The sequence below is a fragment of the Oreochromis aureus genome, linkage group 19 (assembly GCF_013358895.1).
Source record: "Oreochromis aureus strain Israel breed Guangdong linkage group 19, ZZ_aureus, whole genome shotgun sequence".
Lineage (NCBI taxonomy): Eukaryota > Metazoa > Chordata > Actinopteri > Cichliformes > Cichlidae > Oreochromis > Oreochromis aureus.
The window spans coordinates 13083686-13097161 of NC_052960.1; the positions used below are offsets into that span (position 1 = coordinate 13083686).

Sequence of the window (13476 nt, forward strand, 5' to 3'; positions counted from 1 at the left end):
CTGGTGACCACTGAGGGAAGCTCATCACAGGCTAGAAACACGCTGTTCACAAACCTCTTTCTGGCATCTGAGTACACTGCATGGCCTTTGTCCAACACACGGTTAAGATCTGCTTTGGTAATGAATTCATCCTCGTGTAAGAATGACAGGAAAATCAAACTGTTAGCCATGCATTGCTGATTACGGTACTTTCCATACTTAGGAGAGGCCTGGCTTCGGGATGCACAGATACTACTCACTCGTGGACGACTTTCACTGTTTGTAACCTGTACATGAGACTGTACTGGAGCTTGTCCATCATGCTGTGTTTGTACAGTTAGCTTGGGTTCAGTCTGGATTACCTGCATAACTTCAGGCTCTGGGATAGACACTGAGGGAACACCTCTCTTTACCACATCTGCATAAGACACTGTGGCTGTCTCTCCATCATGCTGTGTTTGTTCAGTAACCTGGGGTTCAGTCTGGATTACCTGAATAACTTCAGGCTCTGGGACAGACACTGAGGGAACACCTCTCTTTACCACATCTGCATAAGACACTGTGGCTGTCTGAACACTGCTCTGCACTTCTGTGCTGGGAAAAGTTGAAACACACACCTTTACCTGCTCACTGCTCTGAGAAACATTCACCTGTTCTTTCTCCTTCTGACGTCTAAGCTTCTGGGACTGCGACCTTTGACCTTTTCTTGGCATTTTGCTGAAGTACAACCTGGAGCTTATATGTGGTTATACACAAATGTAAACAAAACTCAACCTTGAAACACAGAAAAACGTAAAACTCCTCAAGTTACTGTTAAATCTGAGAAATGTACTATTATACTACTTTAAAATGTTTTTATGAATATATAAATAGACGTTAAGCTGATTTGTACTCCAAACTCAAAATAAAGGAAATTCAAAGTTCTCTGGAAACAATTTGGTCCGTTTTATTGTAGCTCTTTTAGAAACTGTATAATTTTACTTATATTTTTTTAACCAGACTGGTAAATAATTACAACTTCTGTAAAATGATATGCAGAATAAATCTCAACAATCAACAGGCTATAATAAAAGTCTTAGCTCTTAGGGGAGTTTATGTAAATCTTTCAGATATCTAAAATTTAAATCAAATATATGGAGCTTTGGTGGTGTGGTGATAAGATGACAGGCGATGAGGATTCTTCAGCTGGATTTTCTGCAGCAGTCAGAAAACAGGAAGTCTGGGTCCTCAGGCGCTGAGGTGAGTGACAAAATGGGTTTGTCCTTAAATAATAATACTATAAACTTGCAGTCAAATGTTATAGCCAATGAAATAGACTAACAGACTGGATCTAATTTATTATTTATCTGAATGTATGTATTACAAAATAACCAGATTATCTTATTACAAATAAACTTATAAAAAGGTGATATTTTATACAATTGATCAAAGTAAGCCAAACTAACAGTCCAAACTAAAGTCTAATGCAAAATTAAAATGACAAATGTAGGGCTGTGTAAGTAGTTTCTACTATAAGTTCTACTACTGTATATTCAACTTGTAATTTCCAGCAAAATGACTGAATGTGAGAGAGCTTAATGACAGGAAAGAAGGAGCAGTGAGAGCAGAGATCTCTCAGAATTCTGTAACAGATAGATCAAGTACTGGTAACTTGGATTTCTGAAAACTTGGATTCTGAAAACTTGGATTTCTGAAAACTTGGATTCTCAAATTAGATAGAGCAGTAGAGATAGAGGGATACAAGATGGAATGGCTGTCAAATTAGATAGAGCAGTAGAGATAGAGGGATACAAGATAGAATGGCTGTCAAATTAGATAGAGCAGTAGGGATAGAGGGATACAAGATGGAATGGCTGTCAAATTAGATAGAGCAGTAGAGATAGAGGGATACAAGATGGAATGGCTGTCAAATTAGATAGAGCAGTAGAGATAGAGGGATACAAGATAGAATGGCTGTCAAATTAGATAGAGCAGTAGGGATAGAGGGATACAAGATAGAATGGCTGTCAAATTAGATAGAGTTGGGAGAGTGATAGGATAGACAGAATTGCTTATAATGATAGAGAGAGAGGATCTTCTGCAGCAGGTCACCTGTAAGACACAAAAGGCCTGGAATTAGTCGTATTTCCAATATGCTTGGATTTACCATATTCTTCAGACTATATGGCACACCTAAAATCCTGTCATTTTCTCAAAAACATACAATGTGCCTAATGTATCGATTCTGGTTATGCTTACTGACCTCGAACGGGATTTCTGTGGTACACAGCGCTCAAAATTCTGTCAAATATTTTAGTAAGAATTCATAAGCTACAAAGCTACGCTGCTTGATGTATTGTCAGAGCATTATGGCTACCATAGTCAGCACCTCGCAGAGTAATTTGTACGGTGCTTCAACATAACATTATGGTGTGTGTACAAGGACCTGGCACGTGCTAAGAGACATGCTTATGAAGCAGATTTCAAATTGATCAACCCATGAAGAGTTTGATGGATTTGTGGATGAGGAATGAACTGAAAAAGTGAGTGTATTGTTCTGTATTTTATGTGTTACAACTGAACAGTGTTGAGAGTTGTTTGTGAATGACTTGAATAAAGTTTGACTTATCTGACTGTTTTGTTTGGCTTAATCTGCCTTAAAAACAGACTTGTTTATTGACATTATGCCTTATAATTTCAAAAATACAGTACATGTAGGGCTTTAAATACTAAAGAGTTCTACAGTAAATTATTGGACTGAACAGAATGACAATGTTTAACAAATGATGGTGGAACTGTTATAAGGACATTTTTACATTCTATTAAAACAATAAACTAAGTCTATAAACTCAAACCAAGACGTGCTGCTACAGTAACTTACTGTAAATATTATATGGTCCAAATAAACCCGCACACTGAGGTTACAGCAGAGTTTCAGGCCTCCTGCTTTCAAACACTTTATATCCATTAAACTCAAAATTATTTATTGACTGGCCAAAAAGAACACAAACTTTCTCACATTTGCCTAAAAACATCTTGATGATCAGCAAGAGCTGTGAAATGATTTCAAAACACTATTTTGGACATTAATTAAGACAACTGAAATTCAAACAGCAGTTGCTTTCTAAAATATCGGATTTGTGCCGTTCACACTGTCATACCATGATACCATCACTGATACCAACATGACAAAAAAATCTTGATTTGATGCGCTTTCGCCTGCAGTGTGAACGTAGCCTTAGTCACTCAGGCAAAATACTTCTAGCGTTTTGACTTCATGCTAATTCATAAGTGGAACGAGAGAGAAAATAAAAATTGATAGCTGTGGTGCTCTTAAGTGTTTAAGGTACCACCTATACTCACACTTAAATCCACAAACATAAGGAGAAATCGAACAACTGCATAAAGATATCTCTGACATTTAACTATGTTTGGACTTGATAAGCCATCAAAAATTAAAATCAGACATTAATGGGCTATTAAACTTCATTGACATTTTCAGGGGCAGTCAGTGGTCCTGTGTGGGGGCTTTGCTGCTACAGATTCTAAATCCTGACTATTTGTCTTTGCCCATGAGTGAAGGGCAAGATAACACAAATAGCCAAACTACTGTAAGTAAATTACTAAACATTACCATTACTGTCTACTTACCAGCAAAGGCAAAGCCAAAGATCTGTTCACTCTGTGTAACAAAAGACAAAGAACAAAAATACAGGCTCAGACAACTCCAATCAGCATTAGACAACAACAACTCTCCTCTGTTTTCTTTTTCCGCACCCTAATAAAGATGATCATCTTCATAAAGGTAATATGTAGTTTTATCCATTTGCAATAAGCCACACAAGTTTCTGAGTCATGTAATGCTCCAAAATTTAGGTTCAGTTACATAAGAGAGTAGATATTGTAACCAATGATTTGCTTCACTTAGCACTGCACACTTTATCAAATGGTGATGTCACAATTTAAAAGTAGGCAACAATCACAAATGATAGCTTGTATGGAATGTTTGTAGGCTTTAACATTTGAGGTGGCCTGCATTCAAATTGACACAATAAAAACAAACACTCTATAAACTTACACCAAGATGTGCTGCTACAATAACTTACTGTAAATATTATATGGTCTACCAAAACCAACACACTGAGGTTAGAGCAGACAGTTTCAGGCCACTCTGTATGTATTTTGGCAAAATGAGAAATTTGGAGACAGCTAGTTTCTACACAGCAGTTTCTACATATTTCAGTCATATTTGGGGCATGTTTGATACACAGCAGTAAGCACTCCACTAAATCTATGATAAACTTATCATAGTTGATATTAAGGCCTAATTAGCAAAATTTAGTATGATGATAATTTCTTTGTAGATCATTTCATGATAAAAAGAACAGAAGTGAGTGCTGTATCTGAGCTGTTCCATGTAAGATCTTTGCTGGATATTCCCACATTTCTTAAACAAACAAACAAACATGACTTTCAGACACAGTTCATCTTTTGTAAATTAGGCCAGGGTTATTTTCAAAAAACAGCCTTGATAAAAATATCAGGCCACTATAAAATTTCTTATGTTTATGTCTGTGAAGGTTCTCAGTCATCCAGGTCATCGTAGTCAAAGGAGTTTGCAAAGAAAAGCGTCTGGACTTCTTTAAGTTGCTTGAAGACGTTTCACCTCTCATCCGAGAAGCTTCTTCAGTTCTAAGGTCAAATGGCCGAGAGTCCCAGATTTAAACCCAGTGGGAGAATCCCCCCAAGGAGGGACAAAGGACCCCCTGGTGATCCTCTAATCACATGGGCCAAGGTGTGGTCACATTGGCCCATGTGATTAGAGGATCACCAGGGGCCAAGGTGTGGTCACATTGGCACATTTAAACTTAGTGTATATAAATTACACACAGGCTTTAACATACACAACATTGCCTACTCACAACTCTGGTTCTCTTAGTTTTTTATTATTGCTTAAATGTTTAACCTACCACTTCTATTCACTCAGGCAAAAATACTTCTATAGTGGTCTGACTTTAATGTAATACATAAGCAGAATATGAGTGAAGATATAAATCAACAACTGTGGTGCTCTTAAGTGTTTAAGCTACCACTTACACTAACTCACCTAAAATGCGTTCATAGTTGTGTCTGCTACGTAAATCCACAAACAAACGGACAACACGAACAACTGTATAAAAACAGTTGTTTGTGTTCAAACATAAAAATCAGACGCAAATGGCCTATTAAACTTCAGGGACAGTCAGAGGTCATGTGTGGGGCCTTTGCTGCTACAAGGTATAAATTCTGACCATTTGTTTTTGCCCATCAGTAAATGGTAATGTCACAAAAACCAAACTACGTTAGGTAAGTTGCTAAACATGTTACACAGTGACAATGTCATATTACTGCAGTTACAATTGCTGCTTACTTACCAGCAAAGGCAAAACCGAAGTTCTGTTTCACTCTGTGTAACAAAAGAACAAAAATACAGAATCAGACAACTGAAATCAGCATCAGAGTCAATACTGCATCACAATCTGTAGTGAAAAAAAAATCTGTTAAATTCTTTGTTTACAACAGCTTTACTATAAAGACCCCATCTTCTCTTTCTGCACCTTATTAAAGATTTCCGTCTTTATTAAGGTGATGTGTCGTTTTATCAATCTGCAATAAGCCACAAAAATTACTCATTAACGTAAAGCTCTAATACTTTGGTGCTATTACATAACACAGCAGATACCACAAGTAATGATTTGCTCGCACTGCACACTTGATCAAATGATAGCATCACAGTTTCAAAGCATGCAACAATCACAAATGATACTTGATACTATAAATGCTTGATGGTAGTTCTTGCTATCAGGGCTTCCACAGCTGGGTATTAGAGACCAGCATGTTCTCACATTAGAACAGATAGCTCTGGTTTGGTTTTCTCTGCTTCATACGTGAAATCATCACTTTAAAAATGCTTTTTTGTATTTATTCATATCATCCCTGTTAGATGATTTGAAACATGTGATAAAAAAGCATGAACAAAATAAATCTGCAAGGAAGAAAGACTTTTCCCAGCACTGTACCTCAGACAAAATGAACTCACTTTAGTCTAAAGAAGGCAAAATTTAATTGCAGAGTCTCAAATGGCCTTAACATGTGTAATAAAAACAATAATTACTACAGAAATGCTTTGATAAGCCTTTAAAATTAAAATTAGACATAAATGGCCTATTAAACTTCAGGGACATTTTAGGGACACTCAGAGGTCTAGTGGGGGGGCTTTACTGCTTATAAATCCTAAATGTGTTTTTGCCCATGAGCAAATGGCAAGATATCACAAAAAGCCAAACTATTGTATGTAAATTGCTAAACATGTTACACAATCCCAATTTCATATTGCTTCAGTTACAATCACTGTTTACTTACCAGCACAGGCAAAACCAAGCTTTATTTCACTCTGTGTAACAAAAGACAAAGAGCAAAAATACAGGATCAGAAAACTCAAATTAGCATCAATACTGCATCACTCTCTGTTGTCAAAACTTCTTTGTTTACTACAGCTGGAATACAAACAACAACTCTCCTCTGTTTTCTTTGGCCTAATTCTCATTTAAGATTGCAATAACACTCATACATGAAAAACTGCACGATATATTTTTAAGGCTTTAATATTTGAGGTGGTCTGCATTCAAATTCTACTTCCTAAAATATTATCAACTGCACATAGTATCATTAAATATGCTGTAGTTTTAAAATAAATATCTATGTACCATACTAATAATAATAATATACTGCCATATTTTATTTATGTGAAGGTGAGCTGTTGTTTATTTCATTAATTTTCCACAAAGTGAGAATTTAAACTGTGCTGCAGATTTAGGTCGGCACAAACAAGCCTTTGTTAAACAGTTCTTAAAAATTAAAGTCTCCTGTTTAGGAGTTCTTATTATTCTTGGGCTATGTCCACATGTACACAGGTACTTTTGAAAACGGAGATTTTTCTATGCGTTTGCACCTTTGGTCCACACTTAAACAGCGTTTTCGGTGACTGAAAACGGAGATTTCTAAAAACGCTTGCCAGGATATTTTCGAAAACTCAGTTTTTGCATTTATGTGTGGGCGAGGAAAACGGAGAAAACCCAGCGCCTTTTTTGACGTCACACTGTGCGCCACGTTATTGTTTTGGTGAAATGCATTTATACAATACTGTTAATTGTACTCTCTGCAGTGTTTAAATGCTTACATATACACACATATGACTCGGTTCAGCTTTTACGCCCCATCTTTGTTTGCTATTTCCCACCGAGGCTTCTAGACTTCTGATTGGCCAACATTTCTACACGGTTAGGAATATATCGCCACCTGTTGCTTTGGCATGTTCCTAGCAGCGTTTTCCTTCATTTCTGCATTTACGTGTGGACGGGATTGTTTTTTAAATCGAAAAATCTCAGTTTTCAAAAATACCCGTGTATGTGGGGACATAGTCTATGTTTAATACTCAGTTTCTCCCTCCCTCCTTTCTCTTAATTAACCCACAAGACCTGGACAAATGTGACTCTTTTTCTCCCGTGTTCGGTCAGAGGCGGTAAAATGGCTCCTTTGATCTTGCCGAAACTGAATCTATGGGGGTTCGTTAAAAACGTTACAGCCTAAAGAATGAGGCTGTTTTAACCAACTGATTTGTGAAGAGAGCTAACCGCACCTTATTTAACAGACTGAAAAACACGAACACACCGAATGTAATTAATAAAACAACACAATAACCGTGGTTTACAGTCAAATGAATTATCTTCATTTCACACTGGGCTCATAAGAGCGCTAGGCGTTAGCATTGGGTTGTTAGCGTTAGCTCATCAAACACTGTTTTTACATACAAAAATGACAATTTTTCACTAAAAAGCAACCATTGTGTTACTTTAATATGAGTTATACCTCGGCTGGCTTTATAAATCACTAACAAGAACTCATTAAATCGCGCAAACAGAGTATAGACAATTCAGAGAGCAGAAGACAAGCAGAGGAGCAGCACTTACCGAGAGCGGACTCAACAAAGTGTGCAGAGAGGCAGATGTCAGCCAGTCAGGTAAAAGATGAGGCGTTCACGGGTAGTAGGAAATTCCAGTATTACACACAATGGGCATTATAAACATCGAAAATGTAGGTAATTTTAAATATTTTATACAATATTTATTTGCTACAGAAAAAAACTAGCAGAACTTTAATTCTATAAGTTGAATAAATATTATTAGAAGGCTCTTCTCCTGAACACCAACACCAAAGAGCTGGTGATAGAGTTCACCAGACCTAAAAAAAAACAAAAAAAAAAACAGTCCAGGACAGTCTGCAAAGATGTTTTAAAGACAATATATTTACAAAAATTTACAAATAAATTTGGAAAAAAACCAAGAAAACCAATAGATAAACACAAAATCAAATATACAGAAATACAGAAATGTAAAGAGAGAAACACACACACAGGGTTTATGCCAGTCAACCATTCTGAATATATTATATTTTTATCCAACAATGAGATGCTGCCCTGAAGAGGTCTCTCTCTCTCTCTCTCTCTCACACACACACACACACACACACACACACACACACACACACACACACACCAGCAGCAGCAGCAGCAGTAAGTGAACAAACAGGGGCTGTACATACAGTGATTCCTGTACTTTCTAGGTGGGTCAAAAAGCCTTGGGGGGGGGGGTGTCAAAATTCCTCCACTTAGTAGTAATACTATAACATAACACAAATGTTATGATTTGGCACAAAAACCATGATTTGGCAAAAATACTATGATTTAGCAGAAATACTATGATTGAGCAGAAGTACTAAGATGTAGTAAAAGTACTTTGATTTAAGAGAAATACAATTATGGAGGAGTAATACTTTAAAATGGGAGAAATATTGATACACACACACATTCACAGAGCCTAAAGGGAAGAGTATTTGTGCCATGGAGTGTTAAGAAGAATGTGAGGTCCATATTAGAAAAGCTGGTAAAAAGTTTTGAGAATTGTAATAAATGATGAATATGAATTAGTGGTCTGTGATAGTGTATTAATTTGTAGGGCAAAAAACTTGCGGAAGAAGGTGGAATTGAACCCACGACCTTTGAATTGCACACCTGTGTCATTACCAGCTGCGCCACTGGGAAAGATAGTGAGCTCCTGGAAGAGAGGTTGATGAGCAGTCAGAATTAGATTGCGGTGAGAGGTGAAGAATGCTGTTTTTTGGAGTTACAAAAGGTCGTGTAACTCAAAAGCTAGGTGGACTAGAAGCATAATTCTTGTACTGGGTGAATCAGCGGGCTTTGGTGTACTTTGACTACTTGACGAGAGAAGAAAGGGCAGACCTCAGATATGATTGGCTGGCTGGGAAACCGTGCAGGCCCTGATATGTAAATTAGAATGTCTCAGTCCTCAGAGGATTGGCTGCCTGGGGACCTGGCAAAAATATATAGTAATAGTATGATTAAGCATAAATACTACATTTAGCAGAAATAATGTATTAAGCACAAATCTTATAAAAAGCAGAAATACTATATTAAGCAATATAAATATCCTATAAAAATCCTATAAAAAGCAAAAATACTGTACTATGATTTGGTAGAAAAACTATAATTAATCAGAAATACTATATTTGGCAGAAATACTATATTTAGCACAAATCTTATAAAATAGCAGAAATAGTATGATTCAGCACAATAGTAATAACTTAAAAAGAAAAATTGGAAAAGCAAAATGGACAGCTGAAAAAATGCTGAACATGCTAAGGGTCCCTCAAATATATTTGTTAAATGAAAAAAATCGGCAAAAAAAAATATAACAGCTACACAATCACAAAAATGGACAAATATGGAAACACACATGCACGGAGAGACACACACACAAGATCGAATTCAGTCAACCGGTCTAAATATATTGAATTTGAATCTTACAATGAGATCATCCCATAAAAAGGCTTTCTCTCTCTCTCTCTCTCTGTCACACACACACACACACACACACACACACACACTCACACAGAGGGAGAGAGAAGAAACTTTCTAGGTCAGTCAAGCAGCCTGGGAGCTGCTGAATTTGAATCCACCAATCAGAGAGGCTGTGTACTTTTTCCCGCCAAAACAGGTGCAGCCGTTTTTACGTATTTGTGCCAAAACATAGTGTTTCTGCCATATTGTGGTACTACTACATTACAACATGAATACGGATTAAAGATGAAAGAAACTGGCAACAAATTCCTCCACTACAAACCAGTCTGATACCACTTCTTTGCAGTGTTCACGTTTACTAAGGCACTACCCAAAAGGCGCCACAAGAGGGCACTCCAACACAAGAGATGACCTATGTACACTGATGCACTTAGTAACAGTCAGCCTCCTTGAATTGGCAGAAATACTGTGATTTAGTAGTAATACTATAACATAACAGATATACTGTGATGTTGCAGACATAGTATGTTTTTGCACTACTCATTTGTAGTGAAAAAAATTAGCAATATAAATTACAGGTCTGTGAAAGTGTATAAATTTGTAGTGAAAAAAAAATGTTGACCAAGGTGGGATTGAACCCACGACCTTTGAGCTGCAGAGCCGTGTCATTACTGATTGTGCCACCTGGAAAGGGGGCGGGCGGCTGAAAAACAAAGACATCAGCAATCAGAAATAAAAGAGATTTCTGTTGAAAACACCTGAAAAAGCTGGGATTTGTGCTGAAAAGGGGTGAAGAAGCTAAAGTATACCAAATCAAAGTATTTGTGCCAAAACATAGTATTTCTGCCATATTGTGGTATTTGTGCCACAAAAGTTACCACATTACAACATGAATACGGATTAAAGATGAAAGAAACTGGCAACAAATTCCTCCACTACAAACCAGTCTGATACCACTTCTTTGCAGTGTTCACGTTTACTAAGGCACTACCCAAAAGGCGCCACAAGAGGGCACTCCAACACAAGAGATGACCTATGTACACTGATGCACTTAGTAACAGTCAGCCTCCTTGAATTGGCAGAAATACTGTGATTTAGTAGTAATACTATAACATAACAGATATACTGTGATGTTGCAGACATAGTATGTTTTTGCACTACTCATTTGTAGTGAAAAAAATTAGCAATATAAATTATAGGTCTGTGAAAGTGTATAAATTTGTAGTGAAAAAAAAATGTTGACCAAGGTGGGATTGAACCCACGACCTTTGAGCTGCAGAGCTGTGTCATTACTGATTGCGCCACCTGGAAAGAGGGCGGGCAGCTGAAAAACAAAGACATCAGCAATCAGAAATAAAAGAGATTTCTGTTGAAAACACCTGAAAAAGCTGGGATTTGTGCTGAAAAGGGGTGAAAAAACTCAATTCTGCTGAAACGGGGTGAAGAAGAGGTGTTGGACTGTTGAGAAGAGTTAAATAAGTTGAACAGATATGTTTGGGTACAGATACTATGATTTGGTAATAATACTGTGTTTTAGCACAACTCCTGAGATTTGATTGAAATAATATGATTTAGAAGAAATATTATGACTTTGTACAAATACAATGTTTTGGCACAAATACCATGATATGGCAAAAATACTATGATTTAGCAGAAATACTATGATTGAGCAGAAGTACTAAGATGTAGTAAAAGTACTTTGATTTAACAGAAATGCAATTATGGAGGAGTAATACTTTAAAATGGGAAAAATATTGATACACACACAGATACACAGAGCCTAAAGGGAACAGTATTTGTGCCATGGAGTGTTAAGAAGAATCTGAGGTCCATATTAGAAAAGCTGCTAAAATCATAAAACTTTGCAGAATTGTAATAAATGATGAATATGAATTACTTGTCTGTGATAGTGTATTAATTTCTAGGGAAAAAAAAAATGTTGACCAAGGTGGAATTGAACCCGTGATCTTTGGGCTGCCGTCCGGCGTCATTACCAACTGTGCCACTGGGAAACAGAGCACTGATTTGGAAAACGGGGAGATGAACTGTCAGATTTAGATCGCGGTGAGAGGCGTAAAACGCCGATTTTTGGAGTTACAAAACGTTGTGTAACTCCAAAACTAGGTGGGATAGAAGCACAATTCTTGTACTGGGTGAATCAGCAGACTTTGCTGAACTTTCACTGCGATTTTCATTGCTCCTTTTACCTCCATCGCGGAGATATGATGAGAGAAGAAACGGCTTCATTTTCAGAGTTTGAAAAGTGAGAGGAGGACAGATTTCCACCCCTCAAACAAACGTAATTTATGGCTTAACAGTAAGATGACTGTAAAAACTGCTCTATGATTTACATGAAATACTTTGATTTAGAAGAAATTCTATAATCTAGCAAAAAGCACTACAGCATAGCAGAAGTTATATCACTGAGCAGAATTACTAGGATTTAGCACAAACACTATGATTTGGCTCAAAAATCTTTATTTTGCAGTTATATTATGATTTGGCAGAAATACTATGAGCAGTAATAATATAACAGTACATAATACTGTTATTTTGTGGAAATACAATGCTTTATCACAAATACCATGATATGGCAAAAATACTATGATTCAGCAGAAATACTATGATTGAGCAGAAGTACTAAGATGTAGTAAAAGTACTTTGATTTAGCACAAATACTATTATGGAAGAGTAATACTTTAACATGGGAGAAATATTGATACACACACACATACACAGAGAGCAAAGTGTGCAGAGGCTGTTGAGAGTCTGGGCTTGGTATATCTAGGTCAGCTAAATTGGCTGCACCTGCTGTAATCAGCACTTACACACACAGACACAGAGAGAGCTATGGGTTTTCTTCAGTGTATTTCTCACATTCAGGACTCCCCTCAAACAAATGGCCATAATTTCCTAACCGTAGGGGCTAGAATGCTCATTCTAACACCGTTTTGTTCAGAAGAGATGGGGGAATCTGCAGGTCTTCATAATTCAGTGATAAAATATAAATTATTGAAGATATACGACTTGTAATACACTGTAACTGAGTAGAGGCAAAGCAAAACTGCCTTGACTTGCCCTCAAACAACGTTTTGTAACTCTAAATCTATATGGAGCATCAAAATCATTCTTTCACCGTAAGAAACAGCAGGCTTTGGTGAACAGTCATGGGAATTTTCAGTTCTCTGTTGAAATCCATCAAAAAGATATGACGAGAGAAAAAAGTGCCTCATTTCCAGAGTTTGAAATCTGAAGAAATCTGAGCGAGGGACAAATTTCCTATCCTCAAACAAGTGTAATTCATGGCCAAACGGTAATAGGTGAGGAAAAAATTATTGAATTGTGAGCGTCAGGGATGTCTGAAGATATACTGGGACAAGCCTCATGTTTTAACTTCGCTTCGTTAAGGAGATATGACGATTCGAAAATGCCTCTCATTAGAGAAATCAAGCGGTGATTTTGAACAAACTCTCCATTGACTTTCTATGGAGAGTTTTGCGACTTTGTGTTGGTCTGAGGAGATTTGCCAAAATTCTATAAATCTCACAACAATGATGGTGACATTTTCTGAAAGCCAGCAAAAATACCTACGTTTTGATGTA

The 13476-nt window shown here is 36.9% G+C and overlaps 1 protein-coding gene and 1 long non-coding RNA gene across 3 annotated transcripts in view; one reads left to right on the plus strand and one right to left on the minus strand.

Moving 5' to 3' along the window:
• theg (theg spermatid protein) overlaps positions 1–13476 on the plus strand; it is a 98870-nt gene that overhangs the window by 50870 nt on the left and 34524 nt on the right. The window lies entirely within an intron of this gene.
• LOC120434881 lies at positions 86–8331 on the minus strand. The gene is made up of 6 exons (XR_005609407.1): positions 7968–8331; positions 6361–6391; positions 5556–5604; positions 5373–5404; positions 3610–3640; positions 86–2070 (listed from the first exon to the last, which is right to left on the minus strand). It is a non-coding gene; the product is annotated as an uncharacterized LOC120434881 (long non-coding RNA).